General features: G+C 45.3%; 1 protein-coding gene across 2 annotated transcripts in view; it reads left to right on the top strand.

Moving 5' to 3' along the window:
- The window catches only part of LOC134948776 (gamma-aminobutyric acid receptor subunit alpha-3-like), a 995050-nt gene that overhangs the window by 424394 nt on the left and 543932 nt on the right, over positions 1-26724 (top strand). The gene's annotated exons all lie outside the window — the stretch shown is intronic.

Here is a 26724-nt window from a genome sequence, read left to right as displayed (position 1 = left end):
GAAAAAGCTGAAGTTAAAGAGAGGCTGGCTTCTACAAATGGATAATGATCCTAAACACACCTCAAAATTCACGGTGGATTACATCAAGAGGCGTAAACTGAAGGTTTTGCCATGGCCTTCACAATCTCCTGACCTCAACATAATTGAAAATCTATGGATAGACCTTAAAAGAGCAGTGCGTCACAGATAGCCCAGGAATCTCAAAGAACTGGAAGACCTTTGTAAGGAAGAATGGGCGAAGATACCTCAAACAAGAATTGAAAGACTCTGGGCTGGCTACAAAAAGTGTTTACAAGCTGTGATACTTGCCAAAGGGGGCAGTACAAAGTATTAACTCTGCAGGTTGCCCAAACTTTTGCAGACGCCATTTTTTGTTTTCTGATCTTTTGAAAGTGTAAATGATGGAAATAAAATCAAACTTTTTTTGACATGTTATAAGAATGTCTAATCTGTAATTTGATGCCTTTTGGAGATTTTTTCCATCTTTCCTTGGCTTCTTTTTCACATTAAAATGAATTTTTGCCTGGGGTGCCCAAACATTCGATCCCCACTGTACCTCTCAACATGACCTATTCCAGGAGGGACAATATGCTTTTTACCTGGACTTCCCTCTTAATTTATGATTGCAATCACCTGTGTTGAAACACCTTTCTTATCAATTATATAGTTCAACACAGGTCACACCAATCATATATTAAGTGGGAAGTCCAGGTAGAGAGCATTTTGTCTCTCCTGGAATGGGACATGTTGGGAGGTATGCACAATTTTTAATACACATCCCCCACCTTTCATCTGGGGCCCCCTATCTAAAGTGCCCCCGGCACCCCAAGGCTTAATCCGGCCCTGCTATACAGCTAGACCTGTGCACACAGACACTGTGCATCCCACCTGTGTCCCTACCCTGGTACCAGCGGCGGCTCCTACTTGAGTTTTTCTAGGGTGGCTGCTGCTACCCCTGTTCCCGAAAAGGAGAGGAGACTGCCAATCCCCAGGTCCCGGCACCTGCGCAATGGAACCGGCACATGCCAGGACCAACGCATGCACAGATGCCTGCAGTGCAGCTGACCATGAGCAAACCCCTGGCTTCTATGTAGTGCAACAACTGCAGCTCATAGAAGCCAGATAGGGCTACGCAAAAGGCAAAGAAGCCAGCTCTCTGCTTATCGCAGCTCTGTCTGGCAGTCCTAGAGGAGGAGACACCTCACAATGGGACTGACTTGTGTGTCTGTGAATAACAGGTAGGACTTCCAATAGGTAGTCACTGTCAGTCACAGTGAAGCCAGTGCAGTCACGGACTGCATCTGGCTTTACTGGCACTGAGACGGGTGGTGGATTTTACCTGCAGCCCACAGATAGTCCTGAAGCCCACAGGTAAAATCCACCACTAACTGGTAATATGCAGCCCCACCTTTGCCCACTGACACCGTGCATCCCCTCTGTGCCCCCACCCTTTTTACACTGCTTCTATGCAGCCGCACTTGTGCCCACTGACACCATGCATCCCCCTTGTGCCCCCACACTGTGTACACTGGTACTATGCAGCCCCACCTGTGCCCACTGATGCCATGCATCCCCCTATGCCCCCCACCTTGTGTACACTGGAACTATGTCGATCTATGCCCATTGACACCATACAGCTCCATCTGAGCATCATCAGCAATTTCATAGGTGCTATAGGTTTTGGCAAAAAAAAACACATTTGTGTACATGCATTACCTCCATAAACTATAATCTGATGCTTACGCTGCATACATGTGGTTGCTGAAATGAGTTACAGTACTGTGTCATTTGTATGCTACTGGGACAGTGTTGTTAATGGTTTATTGTGATTTAAGAATTGCTTATTCAAAGGTCTGTGTTGTGAATGTGCTTTTTTTGTTCTGTACCTTTTTTGTCTTGATATACATTTTATGTAATTTGGACATTGAAAGAGCAAGGGCGGTGATGTGAGGCAGTTATAGTACAGTATATTGGACCTCATTCTGGTCCAGTTGTTGTTGCTACTTATTATTGGAACTTTGCTCATGCGCAATACCCATTGTGTGCATGCACAAATGGGTCCTGCCATGTAGAAAGGAGGATGGCAGCAAATTGTCAGTGATAGTCTGCTGTCATTTTGGGGTGGGGACGGGTCGCTACGCCCTCAGTTTCCCAAAATGGAGGCATGTCACCGCTGTTTAGGGGGAGGGAAGAGGCCAGGGATCTCCACTGTTGGGCAGAGATTTCCTTGCCTCTGCAACAGGTGGCTTGCCGCAGGCTGCCCGATGGGAGTCAGTGATCCGATGCTTGCATCCTAGGATACAGGTTTGATCACTAATGCAGCTGGAGGCTTCTACTTGTAATAGATGCCTCCTGCTGCATCTACATACAGCACTATCAGTGCTGTTTCCAAGGAAGTGACAGCCACTCCATCCACATCTGAATTAGGCCCATTGTTTCCTATGTTTTATATCAGTCATTAGAATAGTTTCTGTTTGTCAGACAGGGCTGGTAGGTGATGTATTTGACTATTGTTCTTAGACAGGGGTGTATCTAGGGGTCTGAGCGCCCCAGGCAAAGTAAGGAACTGGCGCCTCCCACACCTAGGGACACAGAGGGGGGAGTTACAGATAGGCTGAGGTCAGGGACACTGAGGGAGAATTACAGGGAGGGTGCGGGTAGGGACAATGAGTTGGAGGGCTTACAGGGAGGCTGAGGTCAGGGACACTGAGGGGCAATTACAGGTAGGGTGTGGGTAGGGACACTGAGGGGGAATTACAGGGGTGTGCGGGCAGGGACACTGAGGGGGAAGTCACAGGGAGGCTGAGGTCAGGGACACTAGGGGGGAATTACAGGGAGGGTTCGGGGAGGGAAAATGAGAGGGAGGGGCTATGGGGAGGCTGAGGTCAAGGACACTGAGGGTCAATTACAGGGAGGGTGCGGGAAGGAACACTGAGAGGGAATTACAGGAGTGTGCGGGCAGGAACACTGAGGGGGGAGTCACAGGGAGGCTGAGGTCAGGAACACTGAGGGAGAATTACAGGGAGGGTGCAGGCAGGGACACTGAGGAGGAATTATGAGGAGGGTGCGGGCAGGGAGACAGAGGGGGAATTACAGGAGTGTGCGGGCAGAGACACTGAGGGGGGAGTCACAGGGAGGCTGAGGTCAGGAACACTGAGGGAGAATTACAGGGAGGGTGCAGGCAGGGACACTGAGGAGGAATTATGAGGAGGGTGCGGGCAGGGACACTGAGGGAATTACAAGGAGTGTGCAGGTAGGGACACTAAGGGGGAATTACGGTTAGGGTGCGGGTAGGGACACTGAGAGAGAATTACGGGGAGGGTGCGGTCAGGGATACTGAGGGGGAATTATGGGAATGGTGCAGGCAGGGACACTGAGAGGGAATTACAGGAGTGTATGGGCAGGGTCACTGAGGGGGCAGTTACAGAGATGGTGCGGGCAGAAACACTGAGGGGGAATTACAAGGAGGATGTGGACAGGGACACCGAGGGGATATATGCACACATACATATAGTTAAAAAACCCTCTCTAGATGTGATGGCACTACATGTCCCAGCAAATCCAGTTGACAAGGTGTGCTGGGACTTGTAGTCTCAACACTGCTGGACAGGCAGTCACTGGTCTAGATACCTCTCCATACAGAGCTCTTTGTAACCAGTGATCCAGACTGCCAGAATAGACCATGCAGTGCAGCTACGGTACCGCAGAAAATGTACAGGTATGCTCATGCTGCACTGCTGACTGGTGCTGATTGTAGTGGCTGGTGTTTGGTGACAGACCACGTGGGACCAATGAGAAGGGGAGTGGATGAGGAAGTCCCTCGCCCCTCCCCATACCTGGAAGTGCCCCGCTCCCCGGCTATATTCACCATCATTGTGACTGTAGTCACAGAGAGTGTCAGAGTGCAATATGCTTCTGAGAGTCTGGCAGTGGATGATCACTGCTAAGGGATGTACTATGTCATTCTACCCCCTGGCGTGGTTGGCACTGCCGGGTGGCACCCCCTCCTTGGCCGGCGCCCCTGGCAAGTGCCATCCTGGCCAATAGGAAGACACACCCCTGTTCTTAGACAATGATTTTTCAGATATTTCACTACTCATTTAAACTGCAAAATGATGAAACAAACCAACCTAGGTTGGAAAGGGCGCTTTAAGTGTTTTCCAATTTGAAAAGTGCAGCAGCTGCCTATATAGGGTAGTTAAACCTTTATAAAAACAAAACTAAAATACAACAACAAAAGGCTGCGCTTAGAGAGATGAATTGTCTAAAAAACAATATAAAATTTATTGAACTTAAAATCCGTCCATTGGACAATTGAATTAAAATACACTGTAATGGATAACCTTCAATCACCTTTTCAACATCACATAAGCTTTGGTTCACAAAAGAAGCTTATGTGATGTTGAAAAGGTGATTGAAGGTTATCCATTACAGTGTATTTTAATTCAATTGTCCAATGGACGGATTTTAAGTTCAATAAATTTTATATTGTTTTTTAGACAATTCATCTCTCTAAGCGCAGCCTTTTGTTGTTGTATTTTAGTTTCATTTAAACTGCATCCCCATTAGATAAACCACGCCTGCAGTTTCTCCTGCCACATCCATTTTGCCATTGCCATGCACTGGTAGAGAAGCTGGGGTCACTAGATTGCATTTGCCCCAGGCAGTGTTCGAAGTGAGCCGGTATACACCGGTATGGCATACCGACACTTCAAGCACTGACTGAAGACCCCCGTCGCTGCATCTGCTGGTCACAGAGCTCTTGAACCAGCAGCCAATCAGGACCGGCAACGCGGCCGCTCCTGATTGGCTGCTGGTCCTCCTCTGCCGCCCTGCCGCTGCCCTCAGTCTCCCTCTCTGCGCCTCTGCCAGCTCCCACAGCCTCCTCCTCCGCACCATCTCTGACTACAGTCTTCTCTGCCCCACACCGACCACAGCCTTCTCATCCACTGCACTGCAGACCACAGCCTCCTTCGCATCGCTGCTGCCCAATAGGTAATCTTACCCTGATGCCTTTCTCTCTTCCTAGTCCCTACTGTATGCCCTTGCTGTCACTTTCCCTGTACCTCTATCACTCTCCCTGTCCCTATATCTCTGCTGTCACTCTCCCTGAATTTTGTCTCATTCCATGTGGCATAATGTCATACCCGCCAACATTTTACACATAAAAATCGGTACAAATTAGCAAAAGGGGCATGGCCGTTGGTAAAGGGGGCATCACCACATCCCTTTTCCCATACTTTCAATGGAAGTTTGGAGAGCCTAAAATCGGTACAGACCATTAAAAAAAAGGTAACTGTACCTGCTAAAAAGGTACAGTAGGAGGGTATGTAATGTGAATTTTGTCTCATTCAGTATGGCATAATGTGAATTTTGTCTCATTCTGTATGAATTGTGCCTTATACTGTGTGGCATAATGTGAATTGTGGCTTAATGTGAATTTCGGCTCAAACCGTTTGCTATAATGTGAATTTCGGCTCATACCATGTGCTATAATGTGAATTTCGGCTCATACCGTGTGGTATAATGTGAATTTTCGTCTCATACTGTGTAGTATAATGTGAATTTCGGCTCATACTGTGTGGTATAATGTGAATTTTCGGCTCGTACTGTGTTGCGTAATGTGAATTTTGGCTCATTCCACATGGTGTAATGTGAAAGTGGCATCAGTACTAGATAGTATAATGGTTCCTACTGTTGTGGTGCATAATGTGTATAAGGGGTATATGGTGTGGTAAACTACACCCCCCTTTTCATTACAGCCTTCACTTTTCCAGAGCCTCACTTCAAAATTTTGCTTCGACCAGTGCTCCCAGGCTAAAAGTTGCCAGCCAGCCCCTGTCCTGATCGAATTCCTTTACATATGCTATGATAGTTTGACTCTATCTTTATAGCCAGCCTAACTTTTGCTATTAGTTTATAGTTAGTGCAGTGGCATTCCTCTTTATCGGTTGGCAGCTGTTACATTAGAGCCTTTTGTGGACTCTACACTGTGTGGTGATAGGATTAATCTTTGTGAGGTTTTATGTCAACTATACCTATTGTCTTTAACATATACACCATTTACATTGTAGCATCTCTCCATAAATTAATTTTCTACATTTTTCAACAAGTACTATAATACATTCAATGTATGGCATAACTGACCGGATTTACTGTACCTATTCATAAGTAGCTGATGTAGCATGACCTAAACGTATCTACACAAGAGACAACAAATAGGCAGACATTTGATAACTAAACCAACCAAGTTAATTTCACGCATTGAGGGATCTATAATATTCTAATCTAGACAATAACAGTCTTTTGCTTTGTTTAGACACTTAGGGGTGTAATTATTACAGTTAGATTTTGCATTTGATTTTAAGTTTGATTTAAATCAACATTCTTTTTCGCTCATCAAATACCACATTTACTAAGATTCAATTTTGGAATTGATTTCAAAATTGAATTCGATGTTCGATTTTGACTAGTGATTTTGTGTTCGGCTTGGGATATTCATTTCAAAATCATCTATAAAATCACCTATAAAATCGAATGCAAAATGGAATAAAAAATCGAAAAAACCTTCCTCATTTATTGTTCCAATTATATCACATATAAGAAGCTGCTGTGGTTCCTCTAATTCTGGTTTGCATACATCTCCGATAGTGGGGTGCCTGCGCTGGTTTGCGTACATCTCCGATGTTGGGGCACCTGCGCATGCATAGGACCCATTCTGTGCACATGCAGAACGGGTCCTGCATTGTCATACACAGTGTCCCCTAATATGCAGCCTATTAATATTTTGGGGTGGGGAATCCAAAGACTCAGGAGCAATGTGTACTGTGTCCATCTCTAAGGGGTATATTCAATTGAAGTCCAAACTTGCTGCCTTGTCGGCAGTTTTCGACTTTTTCAGGTCGGAAGGGGTTTCGACCTATTCAATCCCTGGCTTTTTTATCCGACAAGTCGAATTCCCCAACTTGTCAGAATAGCTGCCGATCCGCGTGCTTCCGTCGGAAACGGGGACAAATCCATCAGGTTTTGGCCCGTTTCCGACCAACTCAATCCGACTCTAAAAAAAAATGGGATTGAGATGAGGGGGGAAGACCAGCGGGGAGATGGGGGAGAGCAGCGGGGAGACATGAGAGAGCAGTGCTACAGCAACGGCTACAGCAGCGTAGCAGGAGGATGTGTCACAGCCGCCGCTCACAGCAGCGTCCCACCGGCTCCAGCAAGCGAAAACTTATGTTTTTTATTTTTAATAAATTTTAAAAAATCTAAAAAAAACTTTTTTCATGTTGTCATTATGGGGCATTGTGCGTAGAATTTTGAGGGGAAAATAAATTTATTCCATTTTGGAATAAGGGTATAACATACAGTAACATAATGTGGAAAAAATGAATCCCCGTGAATACTTTCCGGATGCCCTGTATGTGTAGAGCAGCGTAGCTTGTTACATGCAGTGCAGACACTGGTGTTTCTATAATGGGTGCAGTGTGTGCAGTGCACACGGGCCCCTGAGTCCAGAGGGGGCCCCCACCGCACACACTGCACCAGTGAAGTCAGAAGGCGGGTGTGGGGGGTGCGGCCCGCACCCGTGTGACCCCCTTGGAAGGGGTGACACCAAAGTGCCAGCTCTTCTTTAGTGACAGGAGCCGAGTGCTGCAGTGAGATAAACCCCTGCAGCACTTGGCTCCTGTCACAGATAAGAGTCGGCACTGCATGCTGAGCAGTCTCCGGGGGCAGCCAGCATCTGGACATGCCCCGCGGAGTGAAAAAAAAAAAACATGCGAGTCCACACTCCCTTTTTGATTAGGTCACGCCCCCTTTCCAGGCTCCCGGGGGGAGGGGGGAAGGGGATAATACAGTGTGTGCTCCGATGACGCCTCTCCACTGCACCCATTTTTACAATACTCACCCCTCCGAAGTCCAGCGCCGGCATCCGCAGTGCTGTTAGAAGAACACAGTGAAAATGGCTCAGCGGCCATTTTCACTGAGTTTTGCGCATGCGCAGTAGAGAAATCTCAGGGAAAATGGGTGCAGTGCAAAGGTTGGCTGGCGATGAAGTGCACAGAGTGTAACTGCAGTTTTGTACAAAAAGCACTGCCTTAGAATGCGGATGGCAAGGCTGTCTGAAGTGCATAAAAAACTTGTGATGTCTGTGGTCACAGTTAGGCCTCTTCAAGGAAGATTTCCAAAAGTGCCAGGAGAGCAGGAGAGCCTACAGTTGCCAGGGTGGAAATATATCTTAGAATGCCCATTTACCTACTGTTGCATCCCAGTCGACGCCAGGCAAGTGGTTAAAAGTAGAGATGAGCGGGTTCGGTTCCTCGGAATCCGAACCCGCCCGAACTTCAGTTTTTTTTACACGGGGCCGAGCGACTCTAATCTTCCCGCCTTGCTCGGTTAACCCGAGCGCGCCCGAACGTCATCATCCCGCTGTCGGATTCTCGCGAGGCTCGGATTCTATCGCGAGACTCGGATTCTATATAAGGAGCCGCGCGTCGCCGCCATTTTCACACGTGCATTGAGATTCATAGGGAGAGGACGTGGCTGGCGTCCTCTCCGTTTATAGAGAAGAGAGTGAGACTAGAGTAGAGAGAGACACAGTAGTAATTTTGGGGAGCATTAGGAGGAGTACTTTAGGAGGAGTACTACTACTTGCTGAAGTGATAGATAGATAGTGTGACTGTATAATGTATATCTGACTGTGACTGTATAATGTATATCTGACTTGTGGGGGAGACACTGACAGTGGGGAGCAGTTAGAGTCTAAGAGCAGGACTTGCTGCCAGAGTGCCACACTGCCATTGTGACCACACTGACCACCAGTATAATATATATTGTGATTGTCTGCTTAGGAGTACTACTTGCAAGTTGCTGATAGTGTGACCAGTGACCTGACCACCAGTTTAATAATCACCACCAGTTTAATATATATAATATATATATATAATTGTATATAATATATATATATAATATTGTATACCACCTACCCGTTTTTTTTTTTTTTTCTTTCTTCTTCTTTATACATACTACTATAGTAGCTTACTGTAGCAGTCTGCGGTGCTGCTGAGCTGACAGTGTCCAGCAGGTCCGTCATCAGTCATTACATAATAAATATATATTATATACCTGTCCGGCTGCAGTACTAGTGATATTATATATATATATATATTGATTTAATCTCATTATCATCCAGTCTATATTAGCAGCAGACACAGTACGGTAGTCCACGGCTGTAGCTACCTCTGTGTCGGCAGTCGCTGGTCCATCCATAATTGTATACCACCTACCCGTGGTTTTTTTTTTTCTTTCTTCTTTATACATACTACTATAGTAGCTTACTGTAGCAGTCTGCGGTGCTGCTGAGCTGACAGTGTCCAGCAGGTCCGTCATCAGTCATTACATAATAAATATATCTACCTGTCCGGCTGCAGTACTAGTGTGATATTATATATATATATATATTGATTTCATCTCATTATCATCCAGTCTATATTAGCAGCAGACACAGTACGGTAGTCCACGGCTGCAGCTACCTCTGTGTCGGCAGTCGCTGGTCCATCCATAATTGTATACCACCTACCCGTGGTTTTTTTTTTTCTTTCTTCTTTATACATACTACTATAGTAGCTTACTGTAGCAGTCTGCGGTGCTGCTGAGCTGACAGTGTCCAGCAGGTCCGTCATCAGTCATTACATAATAAATATATCTACCTGTCCGGCTGCAGTACTAGTGTGATATTATATATATATATATATATTGATTTTATCTCATTATCATCCAGTCTATATTAGCAGCAGACACAGTACGGTAGTCCACGGCTGTAGCTACCTCTGTGTCGGCAGTCGCTGGTCCATCCATAATTGTATACCACCTACCCGTGGTTTTTTTTTTTTCTTTCTTCTTTATACATACTACTATAGTAGCTTACTGTAGCAGTCTGCGGTGCTGCTGAGCTGACAGTGTCCAGCAGGTCCGTCATCAGTCATTACATAATAAATATATATTATATACCTGTCCGGCTGCAGTACTAGTGTGATATTATATATATATATATATATATATATATATTGATTTCATCTCATTATCATCCAGTCTATATTAGCAGCAGACACAGTACGGTAGTCCACGGCTGTAGCTACCTCTGTGTCGGCAGTCGCTGGTCCATCCATAATTGTATACCACCTACCCGTGGTTTTTTTTCTTTTCTTTCTTCTTTATACATACTACTATAGTAGCTTACTGTAGCAGTCTGCGGTGCTGCTGAGCTGACAGTGTCCAGCAGGTCCGTCATCAGTCATTACATAATAAATATATATTAAATACCTGTCCGGCTGCAGTACTAGTGTGATATTATATATATATATATATATATATATATATATTGATTTCATCTCATTATCATCCAGTCTATATTAGCAGCAGACACAGTACGGTAGTCCACGGCTGTAGCTACCTCTGTGTCGGCAGTCGCTGGTCCATCCATAATTGTATACCACCTACCCGTGGTTTTTTTTTTTCTTTCTTCTTTATACATACTACTATAGTAGCTTACTGTAGCAGTCTGCGGTGCTGCTGAGCTGACAGTGTCCAGCAGGTCCGTCATCAGTCATTACATAATAAATATATATTATATACCTGTCCGGCTACAGTACTAGTGTGATATTATATATATATATTGATTTCATCTCATTATCATCCAGTCTATATTAGCAGCAGACACAGTACGGTAGTCCACGGCTGTAGCTACCTCTGTGTCGGCAGTCGCTGGTCCATCCATAATTGTATACCACCTACCCGTGGTTTTATTTTTCTTTCTTCTTTATACATACTACTATAGTAGCTTACTGCAGCAGTCTGCGGTGCTGCTGAGCTGACAGTGTCCAGCAGGTCCGTCATCAGTCATTACATAATAAATATATATTATATACCTGTCCGGCTGCAGTACTAGTGTGATATTATATATATATATATATATATTGATTTCATCTCATTATCATCCAGTCTATATTAGCAGCAGACACAGTACGGTAGTCCACGGCTGTAGCTACCTCTGTGTCGGCAGTCGCTGGTCCATCCATAATTGTATACCACCTACCCGTGGTTTTTTTTCTTTTCTTTCTTCTTTATACATACTACTATAGTAGCTTACTGTAGCAGTCTGCGGTGCTGCTGAGCTGACAGTGTCCAGCAGGTCCGTCATCAGTCATTACATACTAAATATATATTATATACCTGTCCGGCTGCAGTACTAGTGTGATATTATATATATATATATATATATTGATTTCATCTCATTATCATCCAGTCTATATTAGCAGCAGACACAGTACGGTAGTCCACGGCTGTAGCTACCTCTGTGTCGGCAGTCGCTGGTCCATCCATAATTGTATACCACCTACCCGTGGTTTTTTTTTTCTTTCTTCTTTATACATACTACTATAGTAGCTTACTGTAGCAGTCTGCGGTGCTGCTGAGCTGACAGTGTCCAGCAGGTCCGTCATCAGTCATTACATAATAAATATATATTATATACCTGTCCGGCTGCAGTACTAGTGTGATATTATATATATATATATATATATATATATATATATTGATTTCATCTCATTATCATCCAGTCTATATTAGCAGCAGACACAGTACGGTAGTCCACGGCTGTAGCTACCTCTGTGTCGGCAGTCGCTGGTCCATCCATAATTGTATACCACCTACCCGTGGTTTTTTTTTCTTCTTTCTTCTTTATACATACTACTATAGTAGCTTACTGTAGCAGTCTGCGGTGCTGCTGAGCTGACAGTGTCCAGCAGGTCCGTCATCAGTCATTACATAATAAATATATATTATATACCTGTCCGGCTGCAGTACTAGTGTGATATTATATATATATATATTGATTTCATCTCATTATCATCCAGTCTATATTAGCAGCAGACACAGTACGGTAGTCCACGGCTGTAGCTACCTCTGTGTCGGCAGTCGCTGGTCCATCCATAATTGTATACCACCTACCCGTGGTTTTTTTTTTCTTTCTTCTTTATACATACTACTATAGTAGCTTACTGTAGCAGTCTGCGGTGCTGCTGAGCTGACAGTGTCCAGCAGGTCCGTCATCAGTCATTACATAATAAATATATATTATATACCTGTCCGGCTGCAGTACTAGTGTGATATTATATATATATATATATTGATTTCATCTCATTATCATCCAGTCTATATTAGCAGCAGACACAGTATGGTAGTCCACGGCTGTAGCTACCTCTGTGTCGGCAGTCGCTGGTCCATCCATAATTGTATACCACCTACCCGTGTTTTTTTTTTTTCTTTCTTCTTTATACATACTACTATAGTAGCTTACTGTAGCAGTCTGCGGTGCTGCTGAGCTGACAGTGTCCAGCAGGTCCGTCATCAGTCATTACATAATAGATATATCTACCTGTCCGGCTGCAGTACTAGTGTGATATTATATATATATATATATTGATTTCATCTCATTATCATCCAGTCTATATTAGCAGCAGACACAGTACGGTAGTCCACGGCTGCAGCTACCTCTGTGTCGGCAGTCGCTGGTCCATCCATAATTGTATACCACCTACCCGTGGTTTTTTTTTTCTTTCTTCTTTATACATACTACTATAGTAGCTTACTGTAGCAGTCTGCGGTGCTGCTGAGCTGACAGTGTCCAGCAGGTCCGTCATCAGTCATTACATACTAAATATATCTACCTGTCCGGCTGCAGTACTAGTGTGATATTATATATATATATATATATATTGATTTTATCTCATTATCATCCAGTCTATATTAGCAGCAGACACAGTACGGTAGTCCACGGCTGTAGCTACCTCTGTGTCGGCAGTCGCTGGTCCATCCATAATTGTATACCACCTACCCGTGGTTTTTTTTTTCTTTCTTCTTTATACATACTACTATAGTAGCTTACTGTAGCAGTCTGCGGTGCTGCTGAGCTGACAGTGTCCAGCAGGTCCGTCATCACATAATAAATATATATTATATACCTGTCCGGCTGCAGTACTAGTGTGATATTATATATATATATATATATATTGATTTCATCTCATTATCATCCAGTCTATATTAGCAGCAGACACAGTACGGTAGTCCACGGCTGTAGCTACCTCTGTGTCGGCAGTCGCTGGTCCATCCATAATTGTATACCACCTACCCGTGGTTTTTTTTCTTTTCTTTCTTCTTTATACATACTACTATAGTAGCTTACTGTAGCAGTCTGCGGTGCTGCTGAGCTGACAGTGTCCAGCAGGTCCGTCATCAGTCATTACATAATAAATATATATTAAATACCTGTCCGGCTGCAGTACTAGTGTGATATTATATATATATATATATTGATTTCATCTCATTATCATCCAGTCTATATTAGCAGCAGACACAGTACGGTAGTCCACGGCTGTAGCTACCTCTGTGTCGGCAGTCGCTGGTCCATCCATAATTGTATACCACCTACCCGTGGTTTTTCTTTTTCTTTCTTCTTTATACATACTACTATAGTAGCTTACTGTAGCAGTCTGCGGTGCTGCTGAGCTGACAGTGTCCAGCAGGTCCGTCATCAGTCATTACATAATAAATATATATTATATACCTGTCCGGCTACAGTACTAGTGTGATATTATATATATATATTGATTTCATCTCATTATCATCCAGTCTATATTAGCAGCAGACACAGTACGGTAGTCCACGGCTGTAGCTACCTCTGTGTCGGCAGTCGCTGGTCCATCCATAATTGTATACCACCTACCCGTGGTTTTATTTTTCTTTCTTCTTTATACATACTTCTATAGTAGCTTACTGTAGCAGTCTGCGGTGCTGCTGAGCTGACAGTGTCCAGCAGGTCCGTCATCAGTCATTACATAATAAATATATATTATATACCTGTCCGGCTGCAGTACTAGTGTGATATTATATATATATATATATATATATATATATATTGATTTCATCTCATTATCATCCAGTCTATATTAGCAGCAGACACAGTACGGTAGTCCACGGCTGTAGCTACCTCTGTGTCGGCAGTCGCTGGTCCATCCATAATTGTATACCACCTACCCGTGGTTTTTTTTTTTCTTTCTTCTTTATACATACTACTATAGTAGCTTACTGTAGCAGTCTGCGGTGCTGCTGAGCTGACAGTGTCCAGCAGGTCCGTCATCAGTCATTACATAATAAATATATATTATATACCTGTCCGGCTACAGTACTAGTGTGATATTATATATATATATTGATTTCATCTCATTATCATCCAGTCTATATTAGCAGCAGACACAGTACGGTAGTCCACGGCTGTAGCTACCTCTGTGTCGGCAGTCGCTGGTCCATCCATAATTGTATACCACCTACCCGTGGTTTTATTTTTCTTTCTTCTTTATACATACTTCTATAGTAGCTTACTGTAGCAGTCTGCGGTGCTGCTGAGCTGACAGTGTCCAGCAGGTCCGTCATCAGTCATTACATAATAAATATATATTATATACCTGTCCGGCTGCAGTACTAGTGTGATATTATATATATATATATATATATATATATATATTGATTTCATCTCATTATCATCCAGTCTATATTAGCAGCAGACACAGTACGGTAGTCCACGGCTGTAGCTACCTCTGTGTCGGCAGTCGCTGGTCCATCCATAATTGTATACCACCTACCCGTGGTTTTTTCTTTTTTTCTTTCTTCTTTATACATACTACTATAGTAGCTTACTGTAGCAGTCTGCGGTGCTGCTGAGCTGACAGTGTCCAGCAGGTCCGTCATCAGTCATTACATACTAAATATATATTATATACCTGTCCGGCTGCAGTACTAGTGTGATATTATATATATATATATATATATATTGATTTCATCTCATTATCATCCAGTCTATATTAGCAGCAGACACAGTACGGTAGTCCACGGCTGTAGCTACCTCTGTGTCGGCAGTCGCTGGTCCATCCATAATTGTATACCACCTACCCGTGGTTTTTTTTTTCTTTCTTCTTTATACATACTACTATAGTAGCTTACTGTAGCAGTCTGCGGTGCTGCTGAGCTGACAGTGTCCAGCAGGTCCGTCATCAGTCATTACATAATAAATATATATTATATACCTGTCCGGCTGCAGTACTAGTGTGATATTATATATATATATATTGATTTCATCTCATTATCATCCAGTCTATATTAGCAGCAGACACAGTACGGTAGTCCACGGCTGTAGCTACCTCTGTGTCGGCAGTCGCTGGTCCATCCATAATTGTATACCACCTACCCGTGGTTTTTTTTTCTTCTTTCTTCTTTATACATACTACTATAGTAGCTTACTGTAGCAGTCTGCGGTGCTGCTGAGCTGACAGTGTCCAGCAGGTCCGTCATCAGTCATTACATAATAAATATATATTATATACCTGTCCGGCTGCAGTACTAGTGTGATATTATATATATATATATTGATTTCATCTCATTATCATCCAGTCTATATTAGCAGCAGACACAGTACGGTAGTCCACGGCTGTAGCTACCTCTGTGTCGGCAGTCGCTGGTCCATCCATAATTGTATACCACCTACCCGTGTTTTTTTTTTTCTTTCTTCTTTATACATACTACTATAGTAGCTTACTGTAGCAGTCTGCGGTGCTGCTGAGCTGACAGTGTCCAGCAGGTCCGTCATCAGTCATTACATAATAAATATATATTATATACCTGTCCGGCTGCAGTACTAGTGTGATATTATATATATATATATTGATTTCATCTCATTATCATCCAGTCTATATTAGCAGCAGACACAACAGTATGGTAGTCCACGGCTGTAGCTACCTCTGTGTCGGCAGTCGCTGGTCCATCCATAATTGTATACCACCTACCCGTGTTTTTTTTTTCTTTCTTCTTTATACATACTACTATAGTAGCTTACTGTAGCAGTCTGCGGTGCTGCTGAGCTGACAGTGTCCAGCAGGTCCGTCATCAGTTATTACATAATAAATATATATTATATACCTGTCCGGCTGCAGTACTAGTGTGATATTATATATATATATATTGATTTCATCTCATTATCATCCAGTCTATATTAGCAGCAGACACAGTATGGTAGTCCACGGCTGTAGCTACCTCTGTGTCGGCAGTCGCTGGTCCATCCATAATTGTATACCACCTACCCGTGTTTTTTTTTTTTTTCTTTATTCTTTATACATACTACTATAGTAGCTTACTGTAGCAGTCTGCGGTGCTGCTGAGCTGACAGTGTCCAGCAGGTCCGTCATCAGTCATTACATAATAAATATATATTATATACCTGTCCGGCTGCAGTACTAGTGATATTATATATATATATATATATATATATATATATTGATTTCATCTCATTATCATCCAGTCTATATTAGCAGCAGACACAGTACGGTAGTCCACGGCTGTAGCTACCTCTGTGTCAGCAGTCGCTCGTCCATCCATAAGTATACTAGTATCCATCCATCTCCATTGTTTACCTGAGGTGCCTTTTAGTTGTGCCTATTAAAATATGGAGAACAAAAATGTTGAGGTTCCAAAATTAGGGAAAGATCAAGATCCACTTCCACCTTGTGCTGAAGCTGCTGCCACTAGTCATGGCCGAGATGATGAAATGCCAGCAACGTCGTCTGCCAAGGCCGATGCCCAATGTCATAGTACAGAGCATGTAAAATCCAAAACACCAAATATCAGTAAAAAAAGGACTCCAAAATCTAAAATAAAATTGTCGGAGGAGAAGCGTAAACTTGCCAATATGCCATTTACCACACGGAGTGGCAAGGAACGGCTGAGGCCCTGGCCTATGTTCATGGCTAGTGGTTCAGCTTCACATGAGGATGGAAGCACTCAGCCTCTTGCTAGAAAAATGAAAAGACTCAAGCTGGCAAAAGCACCGCAAAGAACTGTGCGTTCTTCGAAATCCCAAATCCACAAGGAGAGTCCAATTGTGTCGGTTGCGATGCCTGACCTTCCCAACACTGGACGTGAAGAGCATGCGCCTTCCACCATTTGCACGCCCCCTGCAAGTGCTGGAAGGAGCACCCGCAGTCCAGTTCCTGATAGTCAGATTGAAGATGTCAGTGTTGAAGTACACCAGGATGAGGAGGATATGGGTGTTGCTGGCGCTGGGGAGGAAATTGACAAGGAGGATTCTGATGGTGAGGTGGTTTGTTTAAGTCAGGCACCCGGGGAGACACCTGTTGTCCGTGGGAGGAATATGGCCGTTGACATGCCTGGTGAAAATACCAAAAAAATCAGCTCTTCGGTGTGGAAGTATTTCAACAGAAATGCGGACATTTGTCATGCCGTGTGTTGCCTTTGTCAAGCTGTAATAAGTAGGGGTAAGGACGTTAACCACCTCGGAACATCCTCCCTTATACGTCACCTGCAGCGCATTCATAATAAGTCAGTGACAAGTTCAAAAACTTTGGGCGACAGCGGAAGCAGTCCACTGACCAGTAAATCCCTTCCTCTTGTAACCAAGCTCACGCAAACCAACCCACCAACTCCCTCAGTGTCAATTTCCTACTTCCCCAGGAATGCCAATAGTCCTGCAGGCCATGTCACTGGCAATTCTGACGAGTCCTCTCCTGCCTGGGATTCCTCCGATGCATCCTTGCGTGTAACGCCTACTGCTGCTGGCGCTGCTGTTGTTGCTGCTAGGAGTCGATGGTCATCCCAGAGGGGAAGTCGTACTCGTAAGCCCACTTTTACTACTTCCACCAAGCAATTGACTGTCCAACAGTCCTTTGCGAGGAAGATGAAATATCACAGCAGTCATCCTGCTGCAAAGCGGATAACTGAGGCCTTGGCATCCTGGGTGGTGAGAAACGTGGTTCCGGTATCCATCATTACTGCAGAGCCAACTAGAGACTTGTTGGAGGTACTGTGTCCCCGGTACCAAATACCATCTAGGTTCCATTTCTCTAGGCAGGCGATACCGAAAATGTACACAGACCTCAGAAAAAGAGTCACCAGTGTCCTAAAAAATGCAGCTGTACCCAATGTCCACTTAACCACGGACATGTGGACAAGTGGAGCAGGGCAGGCTCAGGACTATATGACTTTGACAGCCCACTGGGTAGATGTATGGACTCCCGCCGCAAGAACAGCAGCGGCGGCACCAGTAGCAGCATCTCGCAAACGCCAACTCTTTCCTAGGCAGGCTACGCTTTGTATCACCGGTTTCCAGAATACGCACACAGCTGAAAACCTCTTACGGCAACTGAGGAAGATCATCGCGGAATGGCTTACCCCAATTGGACTCTCCTGTGGATTTGTGGCATCGGACAACGCCAGCAATATTGTGTGCGCATTAAATCTGGGCAAATTCCAGCACGTCCCATGTTTTGCACATACCTTGAATTTGGTGGTGCAGAATTTTTTTAAAAACGATAGGGGCGTGCAAGAGATGCTGTCGGTGGCCAGAAGAATTGCGGGACACTTTTGGCGTACAGGCACCACGTACAGAAGACTGGAGCAACACCAAAAACGCCTGAACCTGCCCTGCCATCATCTGAAGCAAGAAGTGGTAACGAGGAGGAATTCAACCCTATATATGCTTCAGAGGTTGGAGGAGCAGCAAAAGGCCATTCAAGCCTATACAATTCAGCACGATATAGGAGGTGGAATGCACCTGTCTCAAGCGCAGTGGAGAATGATTTCAACGTTGTGCAAGGTTCTGCTGCCCTTTGAACTTGCCACACGTGAAGTCAGTTCAGACACTGCCAGCCTGAGTCAGGTCATTCCCCTCATCAGGCTTTTGCAGAAGAAGCTGGAGACATTGAAGGAGGAGCTAACACGGAGCGATTCCGCTAGGCATGTGGGACTTGTGGATGGAGCCCTTAATTCGCTTAACAAGGATTCACGGGTGGTCAATCTGTTGAAATCAGAGCACTACATTTTGGCCACCGTGCTCGATCCTAGATTTAAAACCTACCAAACCCTACCTTGGATCTCTCTTTCCGGCAGACACAAGTCTGCTGGGGTTCAAAGACCTGCTGGTGAGAAAATTGTCAAGTCAAGCGGAACGCGACCTGTCAACATCTCCTCCTTCACATTCTCCCGCAACTGGGGGTGCGAGGAAAAGGCTCAGAATTCCGAGCCCACCCGCTGGCGGTGATGCAGGGCAGTCTGGAGCGACTGCTGATGCTGACATCTGGTCCGGACTGAAGGACCTGTCAACGATTACGGACATGTCGTCTACTGTCACTGCATATGATTCTCTCCCCATTGAAAGAATGGTGGAGGATTATATGAGTGACTGCATCCAAGTAGGCACGTCACACAGTCCGTACTTATACTGGCAGGAAAAAGAGGCAATTTGGAGGCCCTTGCACAAACTGGCTTTATTCTACCTAAGTTGCCCTCCCACAAGTGTGTACTCCGAAAGAGTGTTTAGTGCCGCCGCTCACCTTGTCAGCAATCGGCGTACGAGGTTACTTCCAGAAAATGTGGAGAAGATGATGTTCATTAAAATGAATTATAATCAATTCCTCCGTGGAGACATTGACCAGCAGCAATTGCCTCCACAAAGTACACAGGGAGCTGAGATGGTGGATTCCAGTGGGGACAAATTGATAATCTGTGAGGAGGGGGATGTACACGGTGATATATCGGAGGATGATGATGAGGTGGACATCTTGCCTCTCTAGAGCCAGTTTGTGCAAGGAGAGATTAATTGCTTCTTTTTTGGTGGGGGTCCAAACCAACCCGTCATTTCAGTCACAGTCGTGTGGCAGACCCTGTCACTGAAATGATGGGTTGGTTAAAGTGTGCATGTCCTGTTTATACAACATAAGGGTGGGTGGGAGGGCCCAAGGACAATTCCATCTTGCACCTCTTTTTTCTTTAATTTTTCTTTGCGTCATGTGCTGTTTGGGGAGTGTTTTTTGGAAGGGCCATCCTGCGTGACACTGCAGTGCCACTCCTAGATGGGCCCGGTGTTTGTGTCGGCCACTAGGGTCGCTTATCTTACTCACACAGCTACCTCATTGCGCCTCTTTTTTTCTTTGCGTCATGTGCTGTTTGGGGAGTGTTTTTTGGAAGGGCCATCCTGCGTGACACTGCAGTGCCACTCCTAGATGGGCCCGGTGTTTGTGTCGGCCACTAGGGTCGCTTATCTTACTCACACAGCTACCTCATTGCGCCTCTTTTTTTCTTTGCGTCATGTGCTGTTTGGGGAGTGTTTTTTGGAAGGGCCATCCTGCGTGACACTGCAGAGCCACTCCTAGATGGGCCCGGTGTTTGTGTCGGCCACTAGGGTCGCTAATCTTACTCACACAGCTACCTCATTGCGCCTCTTTTTTTCTTTGCGTCATGTGCTGTTTGGGGAGTGTTTTTTGGAAGGGCCATCCTGCGTGACACTGCAGTGCCACTCCTAGATGGGCCCGGTGTTTGTGTCGGCCACTAGGGTCGCTTATCTTACTCACACAGCTACCTCATTGCGCCTCTTTTTTTCTTTGCGTCATGTGCTGTTTGGGGAGTGTTTTTTGGAAGGGCCATCCTGCGTGACACTGCAGTGCCACTCCTAGATGGGCCCGGTGTTTGTGTCGGCCACTAGGGTCGCTTATCTTACTCACACAGCTACCTCATTGCGCCTCTTTTTTTCTTTGCGTCATGTGCTGTTTGGGGAGTGTTTTTTGGAAGGGCCATCCTGCGTGACACTGCAGTGCCACTCCTAGATGGGCCCGGTGTTTGTGTCGGCCACTAGGGTCGCTTATCTTACTCACACAGCTACCTCATTGCGCCTCTTTTTTTCTTTGCGTCATGTGCTGTTTGGGGAGTGTTTTTTGGAAGGGCCATCCTGCGTGACACTGCAGTGCCACTCCTAGATGGGCCCGGTGTTTGTGTCGGCCACTAGGGTCGCTTATCTTACTCACACAGCTACCTCATTGCGCCTCTTTTTTTCTTTGCGTCATGTGCTGTTTGGGGAGTGTTTTTTGGAAGGGCCATCCTGCGTGACACTGCAGTGCCACTCCTAGATGGGCCCGGTGTTTGTGTCGGCCACTAGGGTCGCTTATCTTACTCACACAGCTACCTCATTGCGCCTCTTTTTTTCTTTGCGTCATGTGCTGTTTGGGGAGTGTTTTTTGGAAGGGCCATCCTGCGTGACACTGCAGTGCCACTCCTAGATGGGCCCGGTGTTTGTGTCGGCCACTAGGGTCGCTTATCTTACTCACACAGCTACCTCATTGCGCCTCTTTTTTTCTTTGCGTCATGTGCTGTTTGGGGAGTGTTTTTTGGAAGGGCCATCCTGCGTGACACTGCAGTGCCACTCCTAGATGGGCCCGGTGTTTGTGTCGGCCACTAGGGTCGCTTATCTTACTCACACAGCTACCTCATTGCGCCTCTTTTTTTCTTTGCGTCATGTGCTGTTTGGGGAGTGTTTTTTGGAAGGGCCATCCTGCGTGACACTGCAGTGCCACTCCTAGATGGGCCCGGTGTTTGTGTCGGCCACTAGGGTCGCTTATCTTACTCACACAGCTACCTCATTGCGCCTCTTTTTTTCTTTGCGTCATGTGCTGTTTGGGGAGTGTTTTTTGGAAGGGCCATCCTGCGTGACACTGCAGTGCCACTCCTAGATGGGCCCGGTGTTTGTGTCGGCCACTAGGGTCGCTTATCTTACTCACACAGCTACCTCATTGCGCCTCTTTTTTTCTTTGCGTCATGTGCTGTTTGGGGAGTGTTTTTTGGAAGGGCCATCCTGCGTGACACTGCAGTGCCACTCCTAGATGGGCCCGGTGTTTGTGTCGGCCACTAGGGTCGCTTATCTTACTCACACAGCTACCTCATTGCGCCTCTTTTTTTCTTTGCGTCATGTGCTGTTTGGGGAGTGTTTTTTGGAAGGGCCATCCTGCGTGACACTGCAGTGCCACTCCTAGATGGGCCCGGTGTTTGTGTCGGCCACTAGGGTCGCTTATCTTACTCACACAGCTACCTCATTGCGCCTCTTTTTTTCTTTGCGTCATGTGCTGTTTGGGGAGTGTTTTTTGGAAGGGCCATCCTGCGTGACACTGCAGTGCCACTCCTAGATGGGCCCGGTGTTTGTGTCGGCCACTAGGGTCGCTTAGCTTAGTCATCCAGCGACCTCGGTGCAAATTTTAGGACTAAAAATAATATTGTGAGGTGTGAGGTATTCAGAATAGACTGAAAATGAGTGGAAATTATGGTTTTTGAGGTTAATAATACTTTGGGATCAAAATGACCCCCAAATTCTATGATTTAAGCAGTTTTTTAGTGTTTTTTGAAAAAAACACCCGAATCCAAAACACACCCGAATCCGACAAAAAAAATTCGGTGAGGTTTTGCCAAAACGCGGTTGAACCCAAAACACGGCCGCGGAACCGAACCCAAAACCAAAACACAAAACCCGAAAAATTTCAAGTGCACATCTCTAGTTAAAAGACGCTATAATCAAGACAATATAACTGCTAGTGTAAAACATAGAGCTTACATAGCCAATTTCTGTATCTGATTGAAAAAACATGGGTAGTTACTTATAAAATAATTTCATAGATAGCATGCTTTGTCTGCTTACAGAACCTCTCTGCCACAATTTAACTGTCTATTTCATTGGAGCAAACATTCACTTCATAATTGTAAAACAATTAAAATAAGACCATCCTTTTGTATACTTTACATAATAGCTGTTCTGGAAGAACAAAGAGCAGCTGAATACGATTTTGCTTTCATCGGGCAATGAACTCTTTATTTTTTTTAAAGTACAAAATAAGTGTACAATTAAAGACATGTGGTAGTGGTTTCTCTGCAAATTCAATATTCACCCCATTTTTGATTTTCAGACTTTATGTTTTTGGAATATAGCCTTCTTCATTGATATGCTGTACTTGAGAAGTAAACAATTTCAGACAACTGGACTTCTCTGTACTTTTCAGGGCTTATGTTTTTTATTTTTAATACATTTTAAAAAATCTAAAAAAAAACTTTTTTCATGTTGTCATTATGGGGTATTGTGCGTAGAATTTTGAGGGAAAAATGAATTTATTCCATTTTGGAATAAGGGTATAACATACAGTAACATAATGTGGAAAAAATGAATCCCCGTGAATACTTTCTCTGCTGCGCATGCGCAAAACTCCGTGAAAATGGCCGCTGAGCCATTTTCAGTGTTCTTCTAACAGCACTGCGGATGCCGGCGCTGGACTTCGGAGGGGTGAGTATTGTAAAAATGGGTGCAGTGGAGAGGCGTCATCGGAGCACACGCTGTATTATCCCCCCCCCCCCTCCCGGGAGCCTGAAAAGGGGGCGTGACCTAATCAAAAAGGGAGTGTGGACTCGCATGTCTTTTTTTTTTTCACTCCGGGGCATGTCCAGCTTCCCTAAAGATGCTGGCTGCCCCCGGAGACTGCTCAGCATGCAGTGCCGACTCTTATCTGTGACAGGAGCCAAGTGCTGCAGGGGTTTATCTCACTGCAGCACTCGGCTCCTGTCACTAAAGAAGAGCTGGCACTTTGGTGTCACCCCTTCCAAGGGGGTCACACGGGTGCGGGCCGCACCCCCCACCCCCGCCTTCTGACTTCACTGGTGCAGTGTGTGCGGTGGGGGCCCCCTCTGGACTCAGGGGCCCGTGTGCACTGCACACACTGCACCCATTATAGAAACACCAGTGTCTGCGCTGCATGTAACAAGCTACGCTGCTCTACACATACAGGGCATCCGGAAAGTATTCACAGGGATTCATTTTTTCCACATTATGTTACTGTATGTTATACCCTTATTCCAAAATGGAATAAATTCTTTTTTCCCTCAAAATTCTACGCACAATACCCCATAATGACAACATGAAAAAAGTTTTTTTTAGATTTTTTAAAATTTATTAAAAATAAAAAACATAAGTATTCACAGCCTTTGCTCAATACTTTGTTAATGCACCTTTGGCAGCAATTACAGCCTCAAGTATTTTTGAATATGATGCCACAAGCTTGGCTCACCTATCTTTGGGCAGTTTCACCCATTCCTCTTTGCAGCACCTCTCAAGCTCCATCAGGTTGGATGGGAAGCGTCGGTGCACAGCCATTTTCAGATCTCTCCAGAGATGTTCAATCGGATTCAAGTCTGGGCTTTGGCTGGACCACTCAAGGACATTCACAAAGTTGTCCTGAAGCCACTACTTTGATATCATGGCTGTGTGCTTAGGGTTGTCCTTCTGAAAGATGAACCGTCGCCCCAGTCTGAGGTCAAGAGTGCTCTGGAGCAGGTTTTCATCTAGGATGTATCCAGGGCCGGTTCTTAGGCTACCAGCGCCCCGGGTGGGCAAAAGGGGTGTGGCTTCATACAGGGGGCGTGGTCAGTTACACCCCCTATACAGTAGTGAAGTGATGTGCGGTGCGCGATGACGTCATTGCATACCGCACAGCAAAGGTCCTCTCCACGAAGGGAAACTAGATGCTACGCGTCTACTTCCCTTCACAGCGGGGGGCAGCGGCAGCAGGACAGAGCGGGCAGCGGGGGGAACAGCAGCAGCGGCTCTTGCCATGGTGCGGCGCCCTCCGGATGGCGCCGGCACCCCTGGCAAAAGTCCTGTTTGCCCGTGGCAAGATCCGCTCCTGGATGTCTCTGTACATTGCTGCATTACTCTTTCCCTCTATCCTGACTAGTCTCCCAATTCCTGCCGCTGAAAAACATCCACACAGAATGATGTTGCCACCACCATGCTTCACTGTAGGGATGGTATTGGCCTGGTGATGAGCGGTGCCTGGTTTCCCCCAAACATGATGCCTGCAATTCACGCCAAAGAGTTCAATCTTTGTCTCATCAGACCAGAGAATTTTGTTTCTCATGGTCTGAGAGTCCTTCAGGTGCATTTTGGCAAACTCCATGTGGGCTGCCATGTGCTTTTTACTAAGGAGTGGCTTCCGTCTGGCCACTTCACCATACAGGCCTGATTGGTGGATTGCTGCAGAGATGGTTGTCCTTCTAGAAGGTTCTCCTCTCTCCACAGAGGAATGCTGTAGCTCTGAAAGAGTGATCATCAGGTTCTTGGTCATCTCCATGACTAGGGCTTTTCTCCCCTGATCACTCAGTTTAGACAGCCGGCCACCTCTAGGAAGAGTCCTGGTGGTTCCCAACATCTTCCATTTATGGATGATGGAGGCCACTGTGCTCATTGGGACCTTCAAAGCAGCAGATGTTTTTCTGTACCCTTCCCCAGATTTGTGCCTCGAGACAATCCTGTCTCGGAGGTCTTCAGACAATTCCTTTGACTTCATGCTTGGTTTGTGCTCAGGCATGCACTGTCAAGTGTTGGACCTTATATAGACAGGTGTGTGCCTTTCCAAATCATGTCCAATCAACTGAATTTACCACAGGTGGACTCCAATTAAGCTGTGGGAACATCTCAAGGATGATCAGTGGAAACAGGATGCACCTGAGCTTAATTTTGAGCTTCATGGCAAAGGCTGTGAATACTTATGTACATGTGATTTCTTAGTTTTGTATTTTTAATAAATTTGCAATAATCACGTTGTCATTATGGGGTATTGGCCCTCATTGCGAGTTGATCGCTAGCCTCCGTTGTTCGCAGCACAGCGATCATGCTAAAATACGGCACTTATGCGCTTGCGTATGCGGCTCAATGCACACGCGCGACGTACTTTCACAAAAGCCGATGCAGTTTTACACAAGCTCTAGCGACGCTTTTCAATCGCACTGCTGGCCACAGAGTGATTGACAGGAAGTGGGTGTTTCTGGGAGGTAACTGACTGTTTTCGAGGAGTGTGTGTAAAAACGCAGGCATGTCAGATAAAAACACAGGAGTGGCTGGGGAAACGTAGGCGTGGCTGGCCAAACGCAGGGCGTGTTCATGATGTCAAAACAGGAACTAAATAGTCTGCAGTGATGGCAAGCTAGGAGTATGTTTCAAGCTACTCAGAAACTGCACAATCTTTTTTTGTAGCAGCGCTGTGATCCTTTCGTTCGCACTTCTGCTAAACTAAGATACACTCCCAGAGGGCGGCGGCTTAGCGTTTGCACTGCTGCTAAAAGCAGCGAGCAAGCGAACAACTCGGAATGAGGGCCATTGTGTGTAGAATTTTGAGGACAATAATTCATTTATTCCATTTTGGAATAATGCTGTAACATAACAAAATGTGGAAAAAGTGAAGCGCTTTCCAGATGCACTGTAAGTGCATTTATGTGAGGGGGAGATGGGTGAAAGGAAATAAGCAGATGGCAACTGGGGTGACATGGGGTGGGGTAGGAGAACTCTACAGAGTACAGACAGGACCTGTTCGACATATTCTCTGTGTATGCTGGGGCATAAAGTACAGAAAGCACTGCAAGCAACACAAGTGCTCCCTCCATGGAGCATCCTGGCTATAACACAGCCTCCAGCATGCCCACATAACATAAGAGAAAGGATCCCAGGACTCCCCCTCCACTGTACTTTGACCATGGGCCACACTGTTTATATATAAACACACTGTCTGCGCTTAACAGAAGACTACTTGGTGTCTTTCAATGAGTAAGGAGTCTGGGCAACTTCTCCACTGACTCACTTCTCCACACTTTTCACTGCTTACCATCTGCAATAGGGTCAGTCCCCCCCTGGCTACAAGGGGGATCAAATGCTAGAGGGTTGTGGAGAAATGCAACACAGTTTGGGGATAATATTCAAGTGTTCATCAATAATGTCAATTGCTACAGTTCTGACTGGATAATACTACAGTT

This window comes from Pseudophryne corroboree, chromosome 8 (assembly GCF_028390025.1).
Source record: "Pseudophryne corroboree isolate aPseCor3 chromosome 8, aPseCor3.hap2, whole genome shotgun sequence".
Classification (NCBI taxonomy): Eukaryota; Metazoa; Chordata; class Amphibia; order Anura; family Myobatrachidae; genus Pseudophryne; species Pseudophryne corroboree.
This window is presented reverse-complemented; position numbering and strand designations above follow the sequence as displayed.